The following is a 20,796-nucleotide window of genomic DNA, read 5'->3' as shown; positions in this document are numbered from 1 at the left end:
AGGCTTTTGGAGATAATGCTTTTGAGCTTAACATTCCCCCATTCCTTGGCCTACATCCAGTGTTCAATGTGGACTACCTTCTACCATACTTCCCACCATTACTGGACACATCAAATATTGTAGAACAACTCACACCAACAGAGTTAAACCCAAATTGCATGGAACATGCCACAGATTATTAGATTATGGACACATAGATCAAGAACACTCGCTAGCAGAAGATCCAACTATATCAAGTTGTCAAAGCTGACCAACTCCTGCACCAAGGCAAGTGGCTCACCAGGGACCAAGTTCAGTAGAAGTTTCCCCATCTCATGGAGGCACTCAACGCAATGGGGACCATTGATTCCTAAGGGGGGAGGACTAATCCAGGTGGATGTTGGTGGCCACCCACCTATTCCACTTGGACCCCCATGACTTTCTCTTTCAGTTTTTAGTTTCCTTAATTGTAGCACGGTTTACTATTTTTGGCATTTTTCAGGTCCTAAACTTCCGAAGTCGCTTTGAGACCCTAAACGACATTTTTTGGGGATAATAGGGAAAGTAAGGGACATTGACTGGTGTTTTCCACTTGAAAGTTGTAGTCCTTAGATAGATATTTCTAACACAGTATTGTTTGTGTCAAACGAAGATCATATGCCAAAGTTACAACCCCGGGAAGTTGATGTACCAATTTACCCAAACAGGACCCATAGTTTTGGCGCTTCATCTCCTAGGGTTAGGTTTTTGGATGTTTATGGTTTTCCATTGCTTCTCAATAATAAATAGGCCTTCGAGCCTCATGGTAACATAGTTCAGAGGCATGTAGCCGCCACATCTCTTCTTAGAGATAAGTTACCATCGTCTGAGCTAGTTTATTTCCATTCTGTTTGTAAGCATATTTCAATATTTGATATAAATGGAATAAAATGTTATTTATGCTACATCTTTGTATTTATGGTTACATCTGTAATTTCTTGCATTCATGTTTAATTTAAGATCAGTCACACTTCAAGCAATACCGACAAGGTGGTGGGGTTCCCATCGCAACCAACTTCTAGGATGGGAGGTAGTCAAGTCCGCATTGATGTGCAGATTTGGGTATTCAGAGGACTACTCGCCCAATCTCCTTAAGTATGAAGGGTACACTGATCTTTACTGGCATATCCAAAATTGTAAATATAGATTGACCAGGGAAGGGCTTCCTGAGAGTCTGTGGGTGCATAGCTTCATCCACACTCTGGGAAAATTCTCCCAGGCTTGGTATCTTAGGGAAGAAATAAAGAGGTAGATCTGTTAGTGGGATCGCACGACAACTCAAATCATTCGTGATTTATCCTTTATTGAAAAAGATAAGAGAATAAAATTTTCCTTGAAATTTGTCAAGAGGGTCTTGTCGTAGGCAGGAGAAATTATTGAGGAATTTTGTGACTAGGATGCCTTCAATCATACATACGAATCGATATTTCATGAGGTTGCAGCTTGTGGGAAGGTCAATATTAAACATGGCAGTGACGGTTTAGAAGGTTTATGGCACTTGACCTTTAAATAATCTAATGGGGAATGAGACATAGAATATGGCCTCGTAATAACTAGCCCACAACTACAACCCTTGAAACTGTGGAAGCACGACATCGGGACCAAAGAGAAACCAAAGCTGGATTCCATCGGGGACTATTGGAATGAACAAACCACCAAGGAGATGTTTGATATTCTAAATGAGTATGATGATATCTTTCCTTCGTTTGTTGCAGAGCTCAAAATAATTAAAGGGGAATTGGGTGAAATGAATATTTTGCTGAAGCCAAATGTGAGACTAGTGAAACATCACTCGTATTAACTAAATACAAGGGTCAAGGGTAATGTGAAGAGATAAATCAACAAAATGTTGGCAGCATGCCTCATCTTCCTAGTTGATGAAGCTGAATGCATTAGCTTGATTTTCATTTAGAATAAGAAGTAATTTGAAGAGATCATGGTCTATATAGATTATAAGAGCTTGAACAATGTATACATCCTTAATCCATTGCCTGCTAGGTTCAATGAAGAGTTCCTTGATAATGTTGTAAGTAACGAAGCCTATTCATTCATGGATGGGTTATTTGGCTATCACCAAGTTCGCATTGCAGAGGAAGACAAGATGAAAACCACCTTCATGACTGAATGGGGCTCTTATGCCTATCATTTCATGTCGTTTAGGTTGAAGAATGCACTAACGATGTTTTCAAGGATCGTGATTGCTGCCTTCTACGACTATATTCACAAATTCTTGTAGGTGTATATGGATGATTGGACAATGTAAAACTTATTGAAGAGACACTCTAGCTTGCTAAGGGAAATGTTTGATTTCTACAAGCAACTACATATTTCTTTGAACTCGAAGAAATGCATTTTCGATGTCCCTTTTAGAACACTGTTGGGGCATATATTTTGCAAAGATATACTTTTCATTGACCCTACCAAGGTTGTGGTAATTCTAAATATGCCTCCACCAAGTTAGGATCGACTCTTGGCCACACATGATACTACAACATGTTTGTTCATAATTATGCCCTTATTACTGCACCATTGAGAAGTTTCTGAAGAAATATAAGTGGTTCGCCTGGACCGATGAATGCAATGTTTCCTTTAATATGCTAAAAGAGAAGTTGGAAAATGCACCAATCTTGGTTTACTTGGATTGGAATAAAGAATTTCATGTCCATATTGATGCGTCATGGATCACTCTGGGAGTTATTTTTGCCCAACCTAGAGACGGTAGCCTTAATCACCCAATTGATTTTTCCAACAGAAAAGTTTCCACTGCAGAAAGAACTAAACCACTATTTAACATGAAGCTCTTGCGATGGTGTAGTGGCTGTAGAAATTTAGGCACTACCTTTTGGGTGGTCCCTTCAAGTTATTCATTGACTAATTTTCACTGAAGTATCTGGTTAATAAGCCTGTGCTAGAAGGGAGGATTTTCAAATCGCTCTTGTTGTTCCAAGAGTTTACATTCAAAATGATTGTGAAGCAAGGAAGGATGAATTAGGGGCTTGACCATCTCTCCCAGCGTCAATTGGATGAAACAGGGGGTCAATAGATGATCAATTGTCAGAAGCTTATCTATTTCGGGTTGAGTCCATCCTCGATTACTTGGAAGACATCACACTATTTTTAACCACTAGAAAATGTTCGAAAGAGTACACAACAACCCAATGAAGGTATATGGTGGTTCAAGTTGTGAATTACTAGCCGATCTCAGGCTAATTGTAGAAGATGGGTCTCGACTAGATATTGTGACGATGTGTCCTCAACCATGAGAAGCAATATGTGCTATGGGAATGCCACTATGGAGTTGTGGGAGGACACGTAGGGGGAAAATACACTGTGAGAAAAGTATTGCAAGCAGAACTTTAGTGGCCCACGCTCTTCTAGGATACGACATATTACATCAAGAAATGTGATGTTTGTCAACAAGTGGGGCGACCATCTCACAAAAATGAACTTGCTTTGCAACCCATACACACACTCCAAGCTTTTGAAAAATGGTTTGTGGAATTTTTGGGGCCTATTAATCCATCAGCTCGTCACTAACATGCTCATTACATTATTACTGTTACAAACTATCTCACCCGTTGGGTCGAAGTCACATGAGTTAAAGATTGCATTGCTGACATTGCTGCTTGGTTCATGTTTGAAAATGTAATCACTCGATTTGGGTGCCCTCAGAGACTCACCAGTGACCAGGGGATTCACGTCATTAATGAAATAGTCAATGCATTTCTACAAAACTTCATAATCCAACATCATAAAAGCATCCCATGTCATCCGCAAGTGAACAACATTGTCAAAGCTTTCAACAATATGCTAGAGAAGGACCTCACCAAGATTTGGATTGCCAACTGAGATGACTGGGTCAAGAAGGTACCAACTACCTTGTGGGCCTACTGTACCATAGTAAAAAAATTTCATAAATATACATCATCTGAGCTTGTTTATGGCCAAGAATTTGTAGTACCTGCTAAATTTATAATTCACAACCTCTTTATTGCACATGCCACTAAGATGACATAGGATGAGTCAATTGCAGAATGACTAAATGAATTATGGGAGTTAGTTGAAACCATGTTTCTAGATGATTTATACTAGACCATTGAGAAGGAGAGACAAAAATCATGGCATGATCGACACATCAAGATGAAGCCTTTCATAGTTGGGGATAAGGTTCTCTTATATGAAAGTAAGTCTCTGAAGTATCCTGGGAAGCTCTAGATGCACTAGTTCGGACCATTCATTGTTGTGTAAATGTGATAGTCTAGAGCTATTAATCTTGTGCAACTGGACGACTGGTTTGGTGAATTGCACATGCCTGAATCCCTTCCATGACCCACCCACTTCTTAATCAAATTGGTATGATCTCCAAAATGGGACCGTAGTTAGGTTTAGGATAGAGTCAATTAGGTAGATTTGAAGTTGAGTCAGTTATGTCAGTTGCGAATAAAGTTACTTGCATTAGGTATTTTAGTTAGTTGAGTGCATCCCTCCGCAACGGATTGTGGTCAGGGAATGCACATGGTAGTCATATTGTCCATCATAATCAATAATAATTTCCAGTGTCTTTTCGAATTTGGGTCAAATATCTCACGTAATATTCCTAACACATTCCGGTTATCATATTTTTTGTTTTGACATCATTTCATAATGATTGGCCATCATTTTCATCATTAGTTAAACGGTTTAATCACAAGTGTCAGGTCAAGTCTTTCTATATCGTTTCCATTGTAAAATATTAGGTGGTCGAACTCCTCACTCTGGCTTTGGTGTCGAATTCCCTTGGCTCTAAGTCAAAATTCCGCCTCCTTGTGTCCATTGTATACAGTCAACAAGTTACAATCATGACTCGAGTATCCAAAATTATGCCAATGATATCCAAAGTTTGACAAGGTTATCCATTATGGGAGGCATGGTTTCATTTTAATTCTAAACCACCTCTAAGCATGGGAAGAAGAGATGTGACAATAACTACGATACTAAGTATTCCACCCAGTGCGGTGGGAAAGGAGCCACGATCGATCTGATCAATGTGATCTCAATTAAGTTCGTTTGTCACATAATTTCCAACAAAATCATGTGGAATTACACAAAGGGAAAATACACCTTGGACACCATCTTAGTGGCTGAAGCTTGTGAAAAATGGGAGTAGCTGAACTCGTGAAGCTACTTACTAAATGAATTATTTGAATCTTGTGAGGATGTATACAAGCGAGTGACCTACTTCATCGATGGGTATCTGGTTGTCTCTCTTACAATGATGAAGTGGTGCCATCCAAATAGAATTAGCCCTGGTTTCTAAATATCAGCCCCTGGAACTCACGTAATCCCCATGGCAGAGATTAGGGGACCCAAACAACAATGAAATCAGCAAGACCTCCTTCAATAGATGGTATACTAAGATGCTCACTGTCATAGAGGCTGCCCCTAGAATTCCAAAATCACTCTTGGATGACCATTGAAATGCCATATGGTTTTGTGTTTTCCATGACACCAGCTGGATTCGGCCAAAGGTTGTCAACCCAGATACATTCCATAAGTGGGCTTTGCCCTTCATTCTCTCGAAACAAGCATTCCACAATGAAGGGAAGAGCCCATAAATGGAATGTGTCTGGTTTGACAACCTTTGGTGTTCCACAATGGAATTTTGTCCTAGCTAGGTATCATTGGTGAGGTTCGATACAAAAACATACTCTTTTCAAGGAAGGTTGCCATAACCACTACCTAGTGAGATCCCATTCGCCTCTTGGAAGCAAGAAGAAGAAGAAATTCTCAATCCTGTCTTGACAATATTTGAGAAAACTGTGATGTCGGTCTAAAACACTCTGGAAGCTCTTGGGTTATCAATAAGTTATCTGCCCCTATTTTATAAAATTATTAATGTTAGTCCATTCAGTACTTTGTCATTCAGCCTAGTGGTTGCCTTCCTCCCCCTGGTGGGCCCTCATTCTGTTACTAAGCCCACAATGCAAGACACCCATCTGATTGCTACCTTGATTTCCTAAGTCTCCTAAAACTCTGTTTCAGTTACCTCACTGACAAAGAACCCCTCTCTATCGCCAACACCCAAATCATCAAATAAATCTTGCATTCCACCTCAACTAATTCCTAGTGTCTCATAACCCATCACTTCGCACGACATCCCCCTTTGCAACCATTTCAGACCTTCCTCAGACTAGAAACCTCCTCAATGTTGAGACTGAAATGGAGGTAGCTTACATCATTCAAGAAATCACTAAAACTTCCCAAGACACCCTCTCTATTAACACTAGAAATGTGGAAATGGTTAGTATGACTCTCACACCCTTTCTACTAGCATCCAACCTTCAACCAACGAATGACCAACAAATCCACTCCACTCCACAGGGCTAGGAGCTTAAAAATATCCTAATTCATACATCCAACCCTTTTCCTAATTCTCCACCATCAATTGTTCCAGACAACACCAACACCCACACTGTAGAAAACCTACAATGGGAAGCTTCACCCCAAGGCATTTATAAGAAATCGATTACCTGTGGAAAATCATTGCAAGCCTGATTCCCTCACCCTAATATCATGACACCATATGAGCTTCAAAATTGGTCGTCCACTGAGTTATTTACTTTCTTTCAACTGGATCCTTGCCATGTTGAAGCACTAGACAATACATTGATAGTTGAACATGAGCAACAACAACAAAAAATTATCTCCATAACGGTCAAGCGAGATCAAATCCTCCAAAAAAAGCAAGTGCTACAACAACAGGTTAATGATATCAATGCCAAATTCTAGGCTCTTTGGCCTACCATCACTGAGGTAGTATCGAATGCACCGAAGAATAGCTTGCACCCTCTCAGATTGTTGTGACCACATCGGAACTACATGCGTCAACCTTGTTTCGTCGAACAAGGAGCTTCAAAAGACTATCGCAGCCCACCAAAGAGCACTCCCTAATCCCACCACCCAATATGCAATTGAAATTGAGCAGAATATTACCGATGTGGCTTCTCTAAAGGCTTCCCTTCATCAAGATACTAGAGAGGCAAAAGAAATCTTCACTCAGGTTAATGATTGGTCTGGGTTCCTTACAAAGAAATCAACTAGTTTATGCTATGCGATAATAAGCTCACCAATTGTTCGACCAAGCCATGACTACACCTGACCTTGACAAGTAAAAGGGATTTTTTGCACATACTGATTTACTTGAGAATCAGATCCAAGAGATCGAGGATGACTCTCGAGCCACCAAGGCTCTACTCTGTGACCTCAAACCACCAGCACAGATCCAATATCAGAAGTTGTGGTAGCTCAACACAAAAGAAAATACTCAATGAACTGCCCTCATGAATACCTAACCTACCCAGCCGACAACTGAGATTGCCATACCATTTCTTGAGCAAGTGTCCACTCTACAGGATTCCTAGTACTCGACCATTATTGAATATGCCAAATTCCAGACCAAAGCCATAAAATCTGTCCCACAGTTGGGTCCTTTGTTTGAACAACAACTAGTAACACATAAAAGAACAGTTCAAGAAAAAGCAACACAAGAAGGAGCCTCACAGCAACAAGAAGAAACAACAAATTTAGCCAATAATTGACTTGGGGACGAGTCAATCGATTGTGGTCAGGGATTTTTGGGTCCTCCATTTTGGGGGGAAAGTTTTTGACACATTTTTACCAAGTTTGACTGAAGGGAAATTTCATAGGAAACAATTGAGGAAAAGAGAGAAAATCCACTAATATATGTCATAGACTCAAGTTGGTATGCAGCAAATATGGGAACATGCAAGTGCAAACAAGTCACAAAGGTTGTCAAAGTGAGATGAAATAGTCGCAGCCAAGTCATAAAAGTTTCCAAGGAGTAAAGCGTGTGGAATCTGAGGAAAAGACTAGAATACATGTGAATAATAATCATTGTGCAACCCTCCTTGATGTATGGTTCTAGTCCCTATACTAGTAAGGTTACGACACACCTCAAGTGAGATGCCTTACTTCTTCTGAGTAAGGTGAAAATGTCAACGTTGTGCTAGACTACCATAGACCCTTTTTTGGCCATTGAGTTTGAACCTAGGGTCTTTATATATTACAATTTTTCGTCAACATAAGTGAGAAAAACAAAGTAACCAAAGTTTGCTTCAAATCTTGACTCCAAAATCAGAGGGATTTATAAAACTTGACTAAACTTATTTCAAGTTTAAGGGGTCAAACACTTACAAATTTTTTTAATCACATGAGAAAGTCCTATGCCACTTTCTAAGCTTGTTAAATGCCAATGTTCAAGCTCTCTATGTGGTAGCTTTTGAGCTTGTTGAGGTCACAAGTTATTGTCCTCATTATCCTTGCCACATAAACAAGTTTACATTTCCCATCACTAAAAAGGGTCTTTTAATTCAAAGTTTGGATGCATGGAGGATTTTTTTGTATTTATTATAGAAAAATGACTCGAACTTGTCTAGATTCCAAACTGAAGAGGACTTTAAAGCAACACATTTTTCATGGTAAAATCCAAGATTTTTTTTTTTGGGGTATGAGTTACTAAACACAAAGTACCAATTTAGTTAATTAGTTTTGACAAAATAACATCCAATGGTTTTTTTTTCTTTAAGTTACTAAGCATGAAGTACTTATTTAATTAATTAGTATTTGACAAAATAAAATCCAATGAAATAATGTACTAAGTTAAGAAAAGGATTGGAATATATGTAAACCTCCAATCTAAAAAATGTGGCAAGGTGACCTTTTTATAAAATTTAATTAAGGATAGATCAAGTTCGTGGAGAAAATGGTCCTTCCTAGAATGCTTAGGACTTCAAATCCATTGTGTGTTTCGAACTTGAAAACTTAAAAACACAAAAAAAAGGAAAAGAATGCCCTGGGATAGAACATGTTTTAGAATTCTAAAAATTCGAGTGAGTGTTAATGGGATGAGAAATTCTTTTTAGTGTTATTAATTAATAGTTGCTACTTGCTAAACATCCAGAAAAATAAATATGAAAAAATAATTTGGATTTGTCATTTCTTTTGGGAAAGTAAGTGTCAGTGGTATGTGAATCTATGACGTTAATTATGGTGAAAATAAAACATTGACGATCGATTTCGTGTTTTACCTAAAAATTCAGAGAAGTGTGTGCTAGTGGATGTGAATTTTTAGAATTAGTTACAATAGATAATTTTAATGTAGTCTGAATTATAGCAGATAATTTTAATGGGGTAGTCTGACTTATAGATGAATTATAGCAGATAATTTTACTGGAGTAATCTAACTTATAGACGAAATGACTTGTTTCTAGAATATTTTTTCTAATTAATTTTAATCAAAATCCAATGGATATTTTTGGAAACTTGAGTTTAAGTTGTTTAATCTATAGAATTTGAGTTCTCTAAAGGTGTTTTAGAGTGTTGAATCTATTTATGCATTCAAAAATGTATTTCAAAAAAAAAAAAATTGCAATCTACATCAATTTTAATTGCTTTGATTTTAATTTTAATTTTTTGTGTTTTTAGTTCATTACGCCAATAGGCTTTTTATTATGAGGTTATTGTTGCAGACACTATAGATATTTGTAGAGATTAATGTCCTTAACTATGGTGATTTCCTCCTCCATGTGTCATGTACAGGTGTGTCTATCTCCTTTCTCCAAATGTCATATCCCCCTTCTACCCTCTCTGATTGTCAAGGAGGGCTATGCCCCCTTCTAGTTGTCGAGGAGGGTGTCCAACCCCTCTGGTTGTCAATGGAGGTTCTACCCCCTTCTGGTTGTTAAGGAAGCTTTTTTCAAGGAAGGAAGGTTTCAAGACCATTCCAAAGGTGGAGATTTAATGTAATGGACTAGAAGGCATTAACTACAGTTTCTCTTCTTTGATGCAGAGCTTGAAGAAATTGAGACTAAACTAAATTCATAAAATTACAGTTTTTCTTTCTTGTCCTCTTCCAGAGACTGGAAGCTCTAGATTTATCTTAGTGAAAAGATCCATTATAGCCACTTCAATTTGGCTATAAACCTCTAAAAATCCTATCAAAGCATCTACTAGAGCCTATATGGGGTTAGTATCACTACTAATGATTGATCTTTGATTAACTTGGCTGATGAAAGTTGATCCCTTTTGACAACTTTTGTTGTTTACAATTCTATGGCTCCAATAAATTCCAATCCATTCTCATAACCTAAATCATTCAACATAATATCGCAATGCATTTTTGTGTTATGCAAAAAACCCTTGACCTTGTCTTCTGCAACAATAAGCTCCAAATGGTTATTGTTATGTTTGTTACAACTACCATGGATATTATTCATGTTAATTCATAAAACCATGGTGATTATTACAGTTAGTTTGGAAGGCACCATCAAAATCCAATAACTCCACCATCTCTAATGAGTGGTTGTCCAAGATAGAAGTGTTGTTTTCATTTCTTTTCAGAGAGTACGTGATCTCATCCAATTTCTCCTAGAATGACCACTCCATGTGACTCGAGCCCCATATCATGGATCAATAAAAAATATAATCTATCCCAAACCTATGATAAACTGTGTCATAGTAAAGTGACTGGGAAGCCATAGTTGTCTCGGACCTCCACTCAAACCATGAATAAGAACCTAAGGTAATGTCATGACAAGGGAAGAAATGAGGTAGTGTTGTGACAAGGGAAGGAGGTTAGGTGTTAGGGTAGGTGTAAGCACTCAATGGATATTCCAGATGGAGAGATGCAACTAGGTAGGTGGGGAGATGCATCTATGTGGGCCTCATGAAAGGGAGGCCCTTGAATGAGGTCTAGATGCATGTTATGTTTTTATTTTATTTTATAATTGAATTTATGTGCTTGGGAAAAATTCAGCCCTAACACCAAGGTATAGAATTCCAAACCTAGGTGATGGAGATCAATGGAGGCAACGATATGCGTAGAATTCCAAACCCAGGCAATGGAGATCGATAGGAGGACGCCAAGGCTCAAATTTGGGTCACCATGGGCTTGAAGAGGTTTCAGGCATCACATTGACTTACGAAACGAGAGCTATGGAAGCCCTCATTGTGTATGGTATGAGTTGCAGGCTTACTTTTGGTAATGTCGCTCACTGGCTCAAAGATATTAGGAGTAAGTTTGTTAAATATCTTATTCAGTTCTCATAGTGGTGTGTATTTTGTTTTGTCAATAATTTCATATATCTCACAATTGTGAGAGGGAGATTCCAAGTTACTATGTGCATCTAAACATCCCTCTAGTCATCGTTTTAATCATTTATATTTCATAGAATTCCCTGACTTGATTTCATCTTCAATGTTGCTGGAAATATGTCTTGGGCATTACCTTTTTAATATCCTAGTTGAAACAACTAGAACAACTGTAAGTATGCTAACATTCTGCAGTTTCTAGATTGGTTATCTTCTTCTAAAGAGGCAAGTCTACTCTCATTTTTTTGCGTATTTTTCTATTTTTGGGTTTTAATATAATCAACAATTGTAATGAGGTCACAAAATTGACTTCAAGTTTCTCAAAGGATAAGTGTGATGAAATTAACTGCAGGTCACTCAATCTGAAGAAGGAAGTGGCAGAGTTCATGGCTAGATGTTTGTTAGGTCCCCATACTACTAGTGTAACCCCTTATTATTATTATTGCAGTCCCCTTATTATATTGTTGTGCCCATGTAGTACCCATATTGTTATTATTGTGTGCCATAGAAGCCCACCATTGTTATTGTTGTGCCATTACATTATTATTGTTATGTCGGCTCTGATTATATTATGACCCCTTAGACTCCTATATATAGAAAGGAGATGTTGTCATTTGTATCATCCAAGAATTGTTCATTTGTGTAATGTAAAGGAGGTTTCCCCCTTGAAGAGGCTTCTTTCTAAGGCGTTTATCTATCTTTTCTATCTTTTGGTGAGTTAGTTTCATAACATTTGGTATCAGAGCTTTGGATTCTAGGGTTTCGCTGCTCCAAATAGGCCATCGTGGAATTTTCGTTGTAACTTTTTTTATGCGACATTTCAGAAGCTAAAACAAAAACCCATTTGAGAAAACGTCGCGCTGAACTAAAGATCCAAATTTCAGATCTTGTATCACTATATTTTTGGAGATATGGTCTGAGGAAGTTAGGGCTTTTTGCAAGTTCCAAAATTCCATCTCAAACAGGCCATCGTGGAATTGTCACTATAATTATTTTTCTACGATGTTTCAGAGTCTAAACTTAAAACCCATTTGAGCCAACAACTTGGTCAATCGCGGGCCTGAATTTCAGATCTTGTCTCACTATATGTTAGGAGATATAATCTGAGGAAGTTAGGATTTGTGCAGACTCCCGAATTACATTCTAAACAGGTGACCCTGGGAAAATCGTCATAACTTTTCTCTGAGTAACAAATTGAAATTTCGTAAGAAATTATAGAAAGAGGATGGACTATAGTTTTTTGTGTATATTTTTCAGATCCAAAGGTCGAAATAGTGAGACGTGGAAAGTCGTACAAGTTCGCTTTACTGAAACATTATATAATCAGGTCATCATAGGAGATTGGGTATAACTCTTTCTTGGAGAATCAAATTCTGATCCGACTTGCGGGGTTAGAAAGAGGACTCAGAGGGCTACTACAGAATACAATTTCAGAACTTGGTGATCTGAAAGTCAAAAGTTATAGTCATTTTAATATCGAGCTCCTAAAATCAAGAAAAGGCGATATGAGGAAGTTTGATGGAAAGGATCCGGTAAATTGGATACTACAGATGGAGAAATATTTTGATCTACATGGTGTACCACTGTTACAAAAGGTACATATTGCATCTAATTATTTAGAACTGAATCAATTTTTATGCTATAAAGGGCTTTGTTCTTGTAAACCACTTGTCACGTGGTCAATTTTCACAGAGGAAATGATAACACATTATGAAGATACAAAGAGAAACACGTTCTTTAGCCAATTGATAAATCTAAAAAAAAAAGGTTCAATGATAGAGCACATTGACAACTTTCAAAAATTGAATATAAGGGTAAATGATATTCTGGAGAAGCAAAAGATAAATAGTTTTATTTATGCCTTGAAAGCTGATATCGATGGTATGAAATCATATTGGAAGAAAGGCATGGAAGATTTGAAGAAAGACATGGAAGGTTTGAAGGAAGATGGGACAAAGTTGTTACAAGAAATGCCTCCTAATGAAGAAAAGGATCAAGAAACGTCAAAAGAAGAGGATATACACTAGGAACCAACCCTAGAGAAAGAAGAAATGAATCTGACTATGTCTTGTATTGCAATGGCAGGAATTACCACTCCTCAAACTCTCAAGATAGAAGGACATATCAAGAACAAGAAGGTTCAAGCAATGAAATATCAGGAAGAAAAGTAACAAGAAACATCAAAAGAAAAGGATACACACCAAGAACCAACCCCAAAGAACGAAGAAATGAATATGACCATATCTTGTAATGCATTGGTCGGAATTACCACTCCTCAAACTATAAAGATAGAAGGACATATCAAGAAGAAAAAGGTAATGGTGTTGATTGATTTGGGTAGTACCCATAATTTTATTCATTGTAAGATATCGAAGGAATTGAATTGCTTCCTATGTCCAGCACCAGAGTGTCATGTGACGATTATAAGTGGAGGAACCATAAATTTCTCTAGAAAGTGCCATAATATCAAGCTATCCATGGGAGAATATGTATTGAATAGCCCAATGATTTCCATTCCAATGGGTGGTGCTGATGTTGTACTAGGAGTCCAATGGCTACAATCCTTGGGTACAATAGCTTTTAATTTTCAAGAACTTTTTATGAAATTTACTTTGGAAGGAAAGGAAATTGAATTAAGGGGTATCACAGTGAAACCAAGAAAGATAATCATCTCTAACTGAATGACAAAGATTCTAAAGAAAGAACAATGAGGCGTAATTGCACAATTAAGTTCGCTAATGGTTCCCACATCGAAATCATTTATTTCTTGAGACCTCCAAAAAGTCTTGGACAATCATTCCAAGATATTTGAGACTCCCAAAGGTCTCCCATGTATTTGTGATCATGATCATGCTATTCATTTGATTCCAGGAAGTGTTCCTCCAAACATCAGGCCTTATAGATATCCATATGCCCAAAGGATTGAAATTGAATATATGGTTGCAGAAATGGTAGAGGTTGGTATAATTATCCAACCAAATTTGATAAACAAAGCAAGGGATGAATGGAAGAATGGCGAAGTAGGGTGGGAACTCATTCAAAAGTTGCCGAAGATTCCAGTTCCAACAATATTTCCAAAACTTGACAAGGAAGGAAAAATCATATTGGAACTTGAAGCATTCACAGAACCGAGAAGTTGACAACTACGAAATCAATCAATTTTAGAGTATCTCATCAAGTGGAAGAACTCACCTGCTGAAGATTCCACATGGAAGGATTATAATTTTATACAGAAGCGTCCAAAACTACTCCAGCATTAAGGACAACACTTTTTGAAGGAGAGGGGCATGTTATGTCCTTATACTACTAGTGTAACCCCTTATTATTATTAGTGCAACCCCCTTATTATATTGTTGTGCCCATGTAGTACCCATATTGTTATTATTGTGCCCCATAGAATCCCACTATTGTTATTGTTGTGCCCTTACATTATTATTGTTATGTCGACTTTGATTATATTATGACCCTTTAGACTCCTATATATAGAAAGGAGGTCTTGTCTTTTGTATCATCCAAGAATTGTTCATTTGTGTAATGTAAAGAAGGTTTCCCCCTCGAAGAGGCTTGTTTCTAAGGCGTTTACCTATCTTTTCTATATTTTGGTGAGCTGGTTTCATAACAATGTTTAGATTGGCAGTAGGTAAAGGTGGAATGTAAGCATCTAGGTAGTCTACTACAAACTATAGCGATTATGGAATGGAAATGGGAGGTCATTTCCATGGATTTCATTACAAGTCTTCTGAGGATAGTGAGACAACATTATTATATTATGGTCGTGGTCGAAACGTTGAGCAAGGTAGCTCACTTTATTCCAGGGAAGACTACATATTTAGCCACTGAGGTAGCACGGGTGTTCATAAGAGAGATAGTGAGATTACATGGTGTTCCGAAGAAGATTGTGTCAGATAGGGATGCAAAAGTTCACTTCCAAGTTTTGGAAGGAATTGTTTGCAGGCTTGGGTACAAAGTTTTCCTTCAATACAACTTATCATCTGTAGAAAGATGGACAAACAGAGAGGGTCAACGGGATCATGAAGCATATGTTGAGGATGTATGTGATGCACTAGTAGAGGAAATGGGAGGAGTATATTCCATTGGTTGAGTTCGCATACAAAAATGTAGAAAATCATGTAGATTCATAAGCTCATGTAATCTACTAAAACAAGTGACAAGAATCTACTTCTACTCTTTACAGCGGAAGCCCATAAAAATCAAGCAAACAATAATTGACAAGAGGAAGAACATCAATGACACAAAACATAATAAATATCCGGGGAAATCCACAACTCAAAACCCCACTATCTGTATTGCATTAATCTAGAAAATCAAGATGAGATTACAATGCTTTTTATCTCAAGAACAATCCCAACACTCAGTAAAATCAATTTCCCAGCTCACAAGCAAGCTCAAGCCAAATCCAGGCCTCTTCTCTGCTCTCCAAGCTCCCTATTTCCTTGCACCCTTGGTCAAAGAATTTAGATAAATACAATATGCTATGCTCAACATTGAGCTTAACCTGCACAAGTATATCCTATCCTCCACCTCATGACTTCCTTTGGCCAATACTTAGACAAATTTCAAAGCCTCCAAGCTTCTAATTTTTTACACAGTTCTTGAGAGAATTAGCCCATATTTAAAGGGAAATTGCTCAGTTCCTGAATGCATGCACTATCAGTACAACTCAGAAAAATCTAAAACAAATAGTACATTGTCCCTGCACTTTAGTCTCAGCTGGGTCTTTCTCAAAATCGGCATGCATGAGTTTTCGATGAGGGAATATTCAGTTAACTGGAGTAGCACTAGTTGAGTGTACTAATGCATCAACTAATTGTTAACTCACTATTAGTTCCTCAAATAGTTTGGAACTAATTTAATGGGACTTAACTCAATAAACTGAGTTAACTAATTACCACTCATACTTAACTCATCCTGGACCCCTATAATATAGGGAGAACATATACATGACTTCAGAAAGACTTCCAACTCAAAATTCCTAAGTTAATTAAGTTAATTAAACTTAATTAACTATTTACAAGTTGCTATGAGAAATTTAATTCACAATTTAATTCAAGGACAAATTAAATTGGAGTTTCTGGATTCTATTTTTAGCATTTGTTGTTGCTATTTTCAACACTCCCTCTCAACAAGAAAGGAATTCAACTCGATCCTGATCCAGAACCTTTGGATTGTTCTGCTTGCAACACTTCTCTCGAGTGTTGTTGCTCCAACAACTCCAGAAGCAAAAAACATCCAACCTGAATTAGAATGATGCCTCTGTCATCAAAGTCTCTAACTACTATTTCCTCTCTCGATTGAAAACTTTGTGCTTCTATTGACTCTGCCTTTTTGCACTTTTGTCAACCCTCTCTACGCTTCTTCAATATCTGACTGCTCTAGCCTTTGTCACTTTGATCTCTGAATGCATCAATCACACTGATTCCTCCTACTACTATGTACTTTGGGCTCATGTAACAATATACGATCCATGAGATAAAACCACTCAGTGAACCCTGCCCAATTTCAGCCCTCTTGGGACTATCACTTCAAATCGCCCCACCTCACACCTGGAGGTATCGCTGCATGTGATCCCTCTACCCACTTCAATCGAAATTTCCCCCTACTGGAGGTCTCTGTATGACTGGATGCCTCACTCAGTCTCCTCTAATCTTCTCTAATTGTGGCTGCTCCACAACTTCCTGAAGCTGCTTCTGAGACTGGTTCTTTTGGGGCTGCATGTTGAGAGGTAATTTACTCTCCCTCTCAACCAGCAAGTCTCTAACCTTTTCCTATCTCCTCAAGTCTTTGCATACATCTTGAACCTCAAGAGCATAGAGGTTCTTGGTTAGCACACCAATCTGTTTCATCTGTCCTATCATCACGAAATTTTCTAGAAAAAGAGTTCATTTTAAATCAGTGATATCTCCCTCATCCATACTCCAATTCGCCTGATTTTTTATTTTTTATTTATTTTTTAATTTTTATTTTTATTTTTATTTATTTTTTATTTTTTTATTTTTTTTTTTTATTTTATTATTTTTATTTTTATTTTTATTTTTTTTTATTTTTTTATTTTTATTTTTAATTTGGGTATTTTTTCCCAAATAATCTAAATATGCTATTTGTTTCTGAAAATTTTGCACAAAAATTTTTAGATCTTCTCTGCAAACTCACAGCCCAAAGCTCAAAACTTCGAAATCTCCTCTAGTATATTGTTCTCAGCTTCGATGCCATGTAGAATTTTCTTATAGATTCACAAGCTCATGTAATCTACTAAAACAAGAGACAAGAATCTACTTATACTCTTTATAGTGGAATCCCATAAATATAGAGCAAACAATAATCGACAAGAGGAAGAACATCAATGGCACATAACACAATAAATATTTGGGGAAAGCCACAACTCAAAACCCCACTATCTGTATTACATTAATCCGGAAAATCAAGATGAGATTACAATGCTTGTTCTCTCAAGAACAATCCCAGCACTCAGTAAAATCAATCTCCCAACTCATAAGAAAGATCAAGCCAAATAAAGGCCTCTTCTCTGCTCTCCAAACTCCCTATTTCTTTGCACCCTTGATCAAAGAATTTGGATGAATACAATATGCTATGCTCAACCTTGAGCTTAACATGCACAAGTATTTCCTATCCTCCACCTGATGACTTCCTTTGGCCAATACTTAGCCAAATTTCAAAGCCTCCAAGCTTCTAATTGTTTGCACAATGCTTGTGAGAATTAGCGTGTATTTAAAGGGAAATTCCTTAGTTTCTGAATGCATGCACTATTAGTGCAACTTAGAAAAATCTAAAACAAATAGTACAATGTCCCTGCACTCTAGTCTCAACTGGGTCTTACTCATAATCTACATGCATGAGTTTCTGATGAGGGAATATTCAGTTAACTGGAGTAGCACTAGTTGAGTGCAGTAATGCATCGATTGACTGTTAACTCACTATTAGTTCCTCAAATAGTTTGAAACTAATTTAACTGGACTTAACTTAATAAACTGAGTTAACTAATTACCACTCATACTTAACTCATCCTGGACACCCATAATATAGGGAGAATACATACATGACTTCAAAAAGACTTCCAACTCCAAATTCCTAAGTTAATTAATTTAATTAAACTTAATTAAATATTTACAAGTTGCTATGAGAAAAGAATTACAATTTAATTCACAATTTAATTCAAGGACAAATTAAATTGGAATTTCTCAATTCTATTTTTAACATTTCTTGTTGTTATTTTCAACAAAAAATGGTTATCAGGAGTCATTGAGGATGATTCCTTTTGAGGCATTGTATGGATGGAGTTGTAATACTCCCATCATCTTAAGTGATCTAGTGAATAGGGTACTTATTGGACCGAATATGTTGGCAAACATGGAACAGGAAATGCAGATTATAAAGAAGAATCTAAAGGCAACACAGGATATATATAAGAGTTATGTTGAGCAACACAGGGTTTTCAAGGAGTTTCAAGTTAGGGAACATGTGTATTTGCGCATCAAGCCCAAGAAGATCTCTTTGAGGATTGGATCATGTTCCAAGTTGGCACCACTATATTGTGAGCCTATTGAGATCCTTGAGAGGATTTGACCAGTGGCCTATCGACTTGCACTACCTCCAACAGTGAAATTCCATGATGTTTTCCATATTTCATTTCTTAAGAGGTATATAAAGGATGTTGATCATGTCATTGATTGGTCTGTATTGCAGGTGGAGCAAGAAGGACAGTTCCAGCTGAAGCCCGAGTGCATATTGCAACAAAAGAAACTCATGCTCAAGAACAGATCCATAGAGCAAGTTAAAGTGCAGTGGAAGCACTTTGGGCCTAAAGAAGCTACATGGAAGATGTCGGATTAGATGTGAGCCTTGTATCCTTCATTGTTTTCCAATTGAGGCAAAGAAGTTTTGGTTTGATGTTTGGTATATGTTTGGAATATGTTTTGCTGATGTTTTGGTATATGTATATGTATGGATGTAAATACACCCATGAGATAAGTTATAAAGCTCCAATAAGAGGAATGGTTTTATCTTCTCATGTTGTGATGATTTTTTGCTTTTGAGCAGGTCTTTCACTGTAAATACTGCAACGAGTTAAGTTAGAAAGCTCCATGGGCACTATGTTTTCTTTTCAGTGGTTTTGTTGAGGTCTTGGTGTGGTTTAACACCGAGGATGATTTTCCCCAAGGGGGGGGGTTCTATAACAACCCTAGTGAAAATTTCATGTAATAGAAGTTAATAAAGGAAAAATAAGACCACGGTTAAGCAACATGTATTCCAAGCTAAATGTTGGGAAAAGATATCCTAGTGGGCATCACTGGATGTGTTTTTGGCTAAGGAAAATTGGAAAAGGCTAAGACAAAGGCATTAAAAGGAAAAAATGCATTTTTGGCACATTTATTTATGAAAATAAAGGAAATTAGGAGAAAAGTAAGGTGAAAGTCCACAGGTTGCATGTGAGGAGGAAAATGAAGGAAAATAATGGAAAATGAAGAAATTAGAGGCCTCACTAATAGAAAGGCTTATGAGGATCAATTGGTAACCTTTTGTCAGTTCAATTTTGGAGCTCTTTCATTATTCTCCCTCTCTCTCTCTCTCACTCTTGGTCACTTAGAGTTTTCTTAGAGCACTCTAGCTTTAGATTAAGGAAGGAAAAGCAAGTGAAAGGAAGGGAAGGAAAGAAAGGATCCAGGAAGGAAGAGCAGAATCAAGCAAATTCAATAGGAATAATTGTATGTAACATATTGCATGTGTGATTTCCTAGCTGGTTTGACATGAATGGCTTTGCATGTTGCTGTATGGTTCTCTTACTGTTAGTGGAATGATTTTGTCGAGTTATGACAATGGTTTTTAGCCTAGCCTTACCTTTATCTGGATGCCATGGTATGTTGGGATGTTTATCTCAGTTTTGATCTTTGGTTTCCCAGATGGATTTCGGAATCCGCGGCAGAGGTGGTCTCAAGGTTCATTCCCAAAGGCCTAGGGATCCCTTGACTAGTTTTGGTGGGATACGCGATAAAGCCAGAGGGAGGAGTCTTGGTTTAGGCCTAGTTATTTGGGTTTGGATTTCGATAAAGTCTGAGAGACTGGTCTTGGTTTAGGGCCTAATGATCTCAGATTGGATTACAGTGAAACCTGAGAGACAAGGATACAAAAAAAATTTCAAGGATAGTGATGGATTCTGAATGGCATTCCAAGTTTGGGTTGGTTGTGATCGGAGCATCGTTTTTGGTGTGATCACGGTTTGGTGAGGGTGGAGGTGGTTTAACCTATGGATTCCCTTGGTTGTTTTTGGATTGGTTTATCCATGAGATCCCATATTCATGCTTGGAATATGGCACGGGGGTGATTGGCTGAAAGAAAGATTTGGTTCAGCCATGTCTACAGTCAGGTGGTACGTGGAAGTCCCGAACCTTGTCGGATTTTCCTATGATTAATGAAAGCCAATTTCTCTTGATTTTGCACTTGTTTATATGTGGATTTAATGGTTGTTTTATATTTGATATTTAAATGGTTTTATGCTGGTTATAAGCATGGCTAATTGACTGGTTCATGTCATGGTTATTTCATGTATTTACCTATAATTGTTCAAATGATGGATGCAAGACCTAATTAATGTTA

Source organism: Pinus tabuliformis, chromosome 1_2, assembly GCF_031772625.1.
Source record: "Pinus tabuliformis cultivar Carrire ecotype Pingquan chromosome 1_2, CPIR1, whole genome shotgun sequence".
NCBI lineage: Eukaryota > Viridiplantae > Streptophyta > Pinopsida > Pinales > Pinaceae > Pinus > Pinus tabuliformis.
Note: the sequence above shows the minus strand (reverse complement) of the source record.